This window comes from Anser anser (assembly GCF_964211835.1).
Source record: "Anser anser genome assembly, chromosome: 1".
NCBI lineage: Eukaryota > Metazoa > Chordata > Aves > Anseriformes > Anatidae > Anser > Anser anser.
This window is the reverse complement of record NC_139720.1, coordinates 102,349,360-102,357,313: the sequence shown is the minus strand read 5'-3', so window position 1 is coordinate 102,357,313 and position 7,954 is coordinate 102,349,360. Positions and strand designations below refer to the sequence as shown.

At 39.6% G+C, this 7,954-nt stretch overlaps 1 long non-coding RNA gene across 1 annotated transcript; it reads right to left on the bottom strand.

Annotated features, from left to right (window-relative positions):
- Positions 1-5,173: 5,173 nt before the first annotated feature.
- Positions 5,174-7,602, bottom strand: LOC310900711. Its single transcript, XR_014585342.1, has 2 exons — positions 6,901-7,602; positions 5,174-6,249 (listed from the first exon to the last, which is right to left on the bottom strand). It is a non-coding gene; the product is annotated as an uncharacterized lncRNA (long non-coding RNA).
- Positions 7,603-7,954: the final 352 nt, after the last annotated feature.

Below are 7,954 nucleotides of genomic sequence, written 5' to 3'. Positions count from 1 at the left end.
AAGCTGCTGCTTGCCCTCAAATGTATAACTTTACAGTTTAATGGAAAATAATAACTGCCTGCATGTAAATACATATAAAAGATTTTACACCATCCCGTATTTTCTTTGCAATCAGATTTTCAAAACTGGTTCATAGGTTCACCTCTGAACAAATGTGCCTGTGTTAGAACAAATCAGTCAGTGTTACCATGGATGCCATTTTTAACCTGGAATTGAAGTCCTTTGGCAGGATCCTTCTTGGCTGAATAATCTAATAGACAAAATTTTATGTAACTGATGAAATTCTATGGAGTTTCTCTTCAGGCTGACTTAGAACTTGTGGTGAAAATTAAAGTTTATGTTGCCTTAGGCTCTGTGCATGTTCACTTCCGAGAGCTAATTAATTCTCTGGGGTAATCTGAGGATAGGGTGCTGTGCAAGCAGTTCCTATATGCCTAACAACAATTTCTGGTGCAAGTAAGAAAAAAGAAACAATGAAGCAGGAACAGTAATGTGATGTATGTGTTACAGAATTTTGAAGAAAACAGGAATATATTTATGGAGGGTTTGGATTTTGTGTGTGTCTGTGTGTGTTTAATGCAGGGATTTCAGCTTTTATGTAGCATTTTATGAATGAAATTTGGATGATTAATCATAGAATATCCAGAGTTGGAAAGCACCACAAGGATCTATAGTCTGTGATTCAACCCAAAGAATGCTAATTCTGACTTTAAAATGTATGAATTGAAAGATAGTCATCTGGTGTTCTGCCAGTCAGTCAAGAGTCTTAACCCATTGATGCATCATGCCCAGACATGAGCTGAGACAACATGAACAACTGGCTCCAGGAAGAACTAAGTTATGAAAATTGTTTTTCAAAGAATGATATATTTGTTCAGCAATATAACGCTGCATTGATACAAAATAAGTGGCTATGCTTAATCATCAAGCTGTTTCTGTTTAGAGAAGACATGACCTTAAGCCTAAATTTTATATTCTGATCAGCCAACCATGTTTGAACTTGCTCTGCAGACATTTCTAATTAAGCAGAGAAAAGTTCACCCCATTTGTGTATCACTTCTTAGTGATGTGAGAAGCATCTGCAAGAAACAGAGTGAGAGTGTTCCATTGTTCTGGCCCATTGTTACTTTTTATGCTAAAGAAATCATTCACTAAAATGTCTGAACTATTTTAGTAACAGAAATATTAGTAAGATCATCCAAGACATCTCCTTCACTCCTGGTGAGAGCCTGCTGGTCTATGGAATAACATATATGAAGATCCAGGTGACAATGCATTTGCCTGGCGGAAGAGCATCACTTTATACTCTTCACATCTGTCTTTTACCTATGCATGCTAGGCACATGCAAGGGATTTCTCAAACTGTCAGAATCATTAGTAATAAACCACTAGGGGAAAGCCATTTCAGCCACGAATTTCAAAAAGATATTTTTGCAGACATATCACAATAGGTTCTTCTGATAAGAATATATCTCAGCATCTCTGATAAGATGTCTCAACATCTCTGATAAGAAAATGTCTCAACAGCTTCTTCTGATAAGAGATCACCACTCTCATGCAGTATATGTGCAAAACTCCCAAATGTTTTAACACTAAAACCAATGAAAAACAAGAATGGAAAAGAACCATCTAATAACAGAACATGAATGAATTCTATGGCCACTACCTGCTAGCTAGGTAAACACCATGTTGTAAGCCTTCATACTACACTTCATGTGTGATAAATCATCAGTGCATCCTAACTTTTTATTATCAAAATGCTGGATTATTCTGGTGAATTGTGTACTTTTCGTACTATGTACTATGTATGTGTACTATACTTAAATGTACTATGTACATTTTTGTATCACTTCTTAGTGATGTGCATCCTGTTTGATCTCTCTCTAGATATTTCTTTCTAGAATAACACAGGTTACAAGCTTTCCTTATTCAGAATTCTGTTCAAATGTATATTGTACTTTACTGTGGATATGAGAGAGGGATTTAGGAGAATCTTATCAAGTAGAGATAGAGCGCTGACAGTATTAAACTAGTAGATGCTGCTTAATATCTCTGCTAACTATTGTGCATTGTGCAAATTAATTAAAGCAAGAAGCCTTGGGCCCCTTAACTGACTTGCGGAAAACGGACTCCACAATCACTAAGATTGGACAGTAGATATGTTTATTCAGCGCTGGGAAGCACTGGGGGTAGTCCCACCAAAGTCGTGCGCACCCAGCGCGGCAATTTGCCATGGTTATATGCAGTAAAAAGTTACATATGCATGAAGTTTCACAATGCGCCTATACATATGCATAACCTGTCCCTGCTTCATATTAAAATTAGTTCCAAGGAGTCATTTCCATAAGCTCCTCCCATCTGCGCTTGCGCAGTGTCTCCTGGTGGTGGTTGCCACTCTCACACTCACACTCTTATTAGGAGACTGACCTTGGTAAGGGGCCCAAGGCTTCTTGCTTTAGTTAACTTGCACAATGCAGCACAGTTAGCAAAGACACTAAGTAGCATCCTAGTTTAATGCCGTCAGCGCTCTATCTCTACTTGATAAGATTCTCCTAACTCCCTCCCTCATACCAAGGTTAGTCTCTTAATAAGCGTGTGAGCCTGTCTTAAGAAACTGGCAGAAACTGGTCCTGTGGATGGGCAAGAGCCAAGGAGCAACTGAGTCTGTGCAAAGACAAGAGGTCAACTTGTGGTGACGAGGAAGAGTCATCAATCTTCATCCCCACGACCCCCAGAGACCACCGCCAGGAGACACTGCGCAAGCGCAGATGGGAGGAGCTTATGGAAATGACTCCTTGGAACTAATTTTAATATGAAGCGGGGACAGGTTATGCATATGTATAGGCACATTGTGAAACTTAATGCATATGTAACTCTTTACTGCATATAACCATGGCAAATTGCCACGTCGGGTGCGCACGACTTTGGTGGGACTACCCCCTATGCTGCCCAGCGCTGAATAAACTTACCTACTTTACAGTCTTACTGATTGTAGAGTCCATTTTCCACAAGTCAGATAAGTAATAATCCCCTCTATGAACGTTTTTAAATGATTGTTTATTTTGGAATCACTGTTTTTACTCTATATTTATACTATGCCTAGTTTAAGAGGGACTAGGGGAAACCTTATAGTGGCTTTCCAATACCTAAAGGGGACAGGAAAGCTGGGGAGGGACTATTCATCAAAGAGTATAGTGATAGGACTGGGGGTAATGGCTTTAAACTAAAAGAGGGGAGATTTAGTTTAGAGATTAGGAGGAAATTCTTCTGCTGAAGAAGAGTGAGGCACTGAAGAAGTGTGAGGGGTGGTGAGGCACTGGAACAGGTTGCCCAGGGAAGTTGTGGATGCCCCATCCCTGGAAGTGTTTAAGGGATTTAACTATTTCTTTTCTTTTTGTACAGTTGGCTTTCTCAGAAAATTTCTCAGTGTCCAAATTATTTTGGCCTAGAGTAGATACAATTCTCAGTGTTCTTTGAATTGAGTTTTGGAGTCCTTTCAAAAGAAGATCTGTGGCGAATAAAGCAAGGAACCCAGAAATTGTCTCCAAAGTAGTAAGAAGTGTCCCATCACACATGAACCCTGAATGATCATAGAATCATGGAATCATAGAACGGCTTCAGCTGGAAGGGACATTAAAGATCATCTAGCTCCAACTCCCCTGCCCTGCCACCCACTAGGTCAGGTTGCTCAGGGCCTCATCTAACCTGGTCTTGAACACCTCCAGGGAGGTGTGTATTTGTATACTGTACATTTGCATCCACCCACATGAGCCTAGAAAAGGACCACAAGTGGCCAACGTTTGTTTTAAAATAGGACAATGCCCAGCAGATGATAGATAGCACTGCACGCTGTAGGTTTTACTTCTAGCTATAAATACAAGAACAGAGTGGCAAACAGGAGTTCAGCACTCAGACAGACAAACTTTGCAATACAGAGCTGCACAACTGCCACAATAGGACTCAGAGAGCGCAGCTGACATTCAACAGTGAGGTTTCAGTACTGCAACTCTGCATTCTCCAGGTAAACCAGTATATGGCAAAACAGTTTCTGAAATATGTGATCCCATATCTTGCAATTAATTGCAAATTATCTTGAAAGTTACTCTGTCATGTAGTTTTTAGTGTGCCACTTTGGAAGTAAAGAGTAAAAATACGATCATAATCTTGAAGGAACTCTGAACAGTAGATGGGTCATCCTCCAGGCAGTTCTGTGGCTTGCAAAACACTGAACTACAGATTCTTCAGCATTCCTTCTCCTGTATCTCTCTGCTTCTGGTAGCTTGCATCTTCATGCCCTATTTGCCTCTTTACCCAACAAAAGATGTCCTTTGTGTTCAGTGATGTTCATGGAATTGGTAAAGAACAAAGAGGGCCTGTTGGGATTCCTTGCATGTTTTTGGTGGTGATAAACCACATCACTACTCAGTACGCCAGAAGGCACTTAGCTACCTGATCTAGCATTTAAGTCAGCCCTGTGGTAGAAGTAGAATGTACCACACGGCACCTCTCAAGATTATTATAATGTTTTGGAAGAAAGGGTTTCTTTGGAAGAAAAGGTTTTTCCATTCTGATTGAAACACTGTGACTTCAAAATAATACATCACCTCATATCAAGATAAAAAGGGTTTAAAAATCCTCGGGATTTCCTATTGCGGTCAACCAATCAATTCAAATTTATCAGAAATTTCCATTTGATTATATATTTGAGAGCATTATAAGACAGTAAATTGTTACTATGATCAGTGCCTTAAGATAGAATCAATATTGTGATAATTCAGTAAAGTTTCCAGGTTTGTGTTTGGCCATGATGATAGCAATATCAGCATGCTCACCAAGACTTTAAGTCTGGTTGAATGTCACAAATGGAATTATATACTTCTCTCATGGGAGAGAAGCAGCAATATATTTATTGATATAATGCAATGCTCTAACAAAGCTTAATCTTAAATAAGACGATGACTTAACAAGATCACGTTGAGTGACATCACATTGAGTCATGCCTGAGACTAATGTTACTGAAAATGAAAATGGAAGGAAATAAAACCTTTCAGAAGACTTTGAAATCTTTTTCGTTGATCTGACTGGGTGAACCATTCTCTTAATACACAGAAATCTCATCACATAAGGGCAATATTTATCTGTTAAACCACAAACAATCCATAAAATACAGACATTCTTGCCTGCAATATCTTCTTTATTGGTAACAATGCAAAATGGAATAGAAGAAAAAATTGCAGAGGTCATTGGGAAGCAAGAGTATTGTAAAGAAGAATATAAAGTCAGCAATTCTGGTTATACACTATATATGTGCTTATGCATATAGCAACAGAAGCAACATGCAACACTTTCACATTACATGGTTTAGTACTTTGGAATGCTAGTTGCAGGTTTAATAGGTTACACACCCCTGGCACGTCTCTTATCATTGAGTTTTTTTTTTATAGGACTAAATATGATAGTTCTTACATTCAGTGGCATCATGGGGAAGGAGAACAGCGCAAGACAGGACTGAGAAATACACATCTGCAGCATAGCATAAAAGAGAGCTCTCCCATTCAGTATTTCTATGGCATAAGGGGAAATAAAAAAAGCAGAGAGATCTAGGTTCCATCCTTTTTGCTAGGGCTACATCTACCCTTAGGATTTCAGAATTTGCAATCCATCAGTGACCATGCTTTCCAGGGAGAAGGGGACGCAGAAATGAAAGCTTGTCATTGAAATTGATTGCTCTGTAACTTGGAAGGTGTTCATGCTCTCGTGCAATGTAGCGAAAACCACTTCCATCGCTATGTTCACACAAGAGCCAGGCACCTCGCTGGACTTTGTGAGAAGACACCATGTCATTGTCATGACCCCTAGCCAAATTGGTTGCTTCTCTTATCACCCTGCTCTTCCCTTGATATTGGTCATGTTCATAGATAGTGATCTGTGGATTGTGCAAATTTTCAGTAATCAACATCAGAGAAGTGATTTTGTCATTCATCTCTTTACCAACAAAGCTATGCTCTCCCTCCTCAAATACCAGTAACTGGCCTGTATAGTTCATGTGCTCATAAGCCACCCAAGGTTGTCCAATCACTTTCACTGAGGAGACGCAGTCATTCCAATCTATATCTTTCAGATTGGCAACGTTTCTGGTGAGTTCTTTGGAGTACCCCTGGAAGTTGGCATGCTCATAAATGATGATTTTCCCCATCTCAGCAGTGCTTCCGTAATTTGGACTTGTTACTGTAGAAGTTAGATGACAGCCTGCAGAAAAGGAAAATAGAAAGCAAACAATACTTGTAAGAAGCCTTTCCACGAAAGACAGAAGAGAATGGAGCAGAAAAAAGAAGAATGGGACAATTAAAACAGTTCTAGCTAACAGTTCTCATTTTATTCTATGAATAAAACAACTGCTGGACAAGGCTGAGGGCATGATGTAGAAATTTGAATTTGAAAGAAAAAGTTAAGTGTAAAATGAGATGTGCATCGAATCTATTGGGTCTTAGTTAGTTGTGTTTATTGGTTTACGTGTGTGTTCAAATGACATCTAAGTTTAGTATCTTATTGGAATATCCTATTCAATAAGTAATTAAATAAAATAAAGGACTGGTGATGAGTGTGGGGGCCTGGAGAGGGCTGTCCTGGACAACCCTCTTGGAGACTGCCAACATTCAAGCTACCCTTGGAGAAAATTAAAGTGACATAAAACTTTTCAATCAATTGTTTGGTGTTATTAGCTTTTAGCAAAAGTTAATAAAATAGCAAAAGCTATTCTTGCAGAAATTGATTAAACCTTGTTATCTATAATGGGAGCTATTTAAATCTTGTTATTTCACAAAGGGCTGAATAGCCCATAGCATAGGAGAGAGAGAGGAAGATAGAGAAAGATAGAGGTAGAGGAAAGGTCCAGATTACCACCCTGGGTTCCAGCGACGTCTCTGGTCCAGTTCCTGTTCTTTCTGCGATGGTGGTGGGTGCACGCAAAGCCCTTCTGAGTCGCACTGTTTATAAGCTGGACCCAACTCCAGTTCCCACTTTGTATACTAATTACAGCTAGTCCCCACCTCCAGTTCCTGCTTTGTATGGTACTATGTGCAGCCTGTGTCCCACAACCTTCTTGAGGGGAGGGAGGAATTGGGGTGGCAGATTGCTAATACCTTTCCTACTGCAACTGCCAGAACCACGGACACCAAAAGATATCTCAGAAGGTTACCCAGGATAAGGAAGTTGGCCTAGAAAAGCACTATCTGGCCCTAGCAGGATCCTCTTTTCTGACCGTATCACCCTTTTCTGCTGAGTTTTTGAGACATTCTTTTGTTTTAGCTTCTTAGTCTCTTACAACGAGTCTTTCAATTCATGATTGACACTGCATTTGAGAATTATTTTAGAAATAGGTGTTGGCTGTTGGTTGTATAACCATACCTTTACTAGGTATGGTTATCCTGTAGTGTTCTTCTCATTACCTGAAGGGTGCATCAAGCTTCTGTAAATGACAGACATCAGATCCACACATACATGTTGTAGCTCTCATCCCAAACTAAAATCTCTTCCTCTTCAACTTCATTTCATGGTAGCCACCCAAGAAGCCATTTAAAGTTTTCACATAAAAAGCATGCATCTCACCTCAATGCCAGCTTCTCAGATGTGGAGAGTTGTTGGCACTTCCTCCAGTCTGGTGTGTTCATTCACAAGGCGCAGCTCACCTAGATTTATAGCTCGCGCAGAAGTCTTGCGAAACACCCCATCAGAAGTGAGAAGTAGTTGATATCACCCTCAAGGATCAGAATTCTTGTTAAACCTAGTGAAACTTTTTTGTTTTTCTATTTCTACTTCCTGCTCTGGTTCAAAAGGCCATTGAACAGCAACCACCTTGATAAAATTTAGTCTCTTGATTCTTGTTTTTCTTTACTCTCTAGAAGTCAACCAGACTACAGTAATAAAAGCACATCAAACATTTTGTGATGGATAG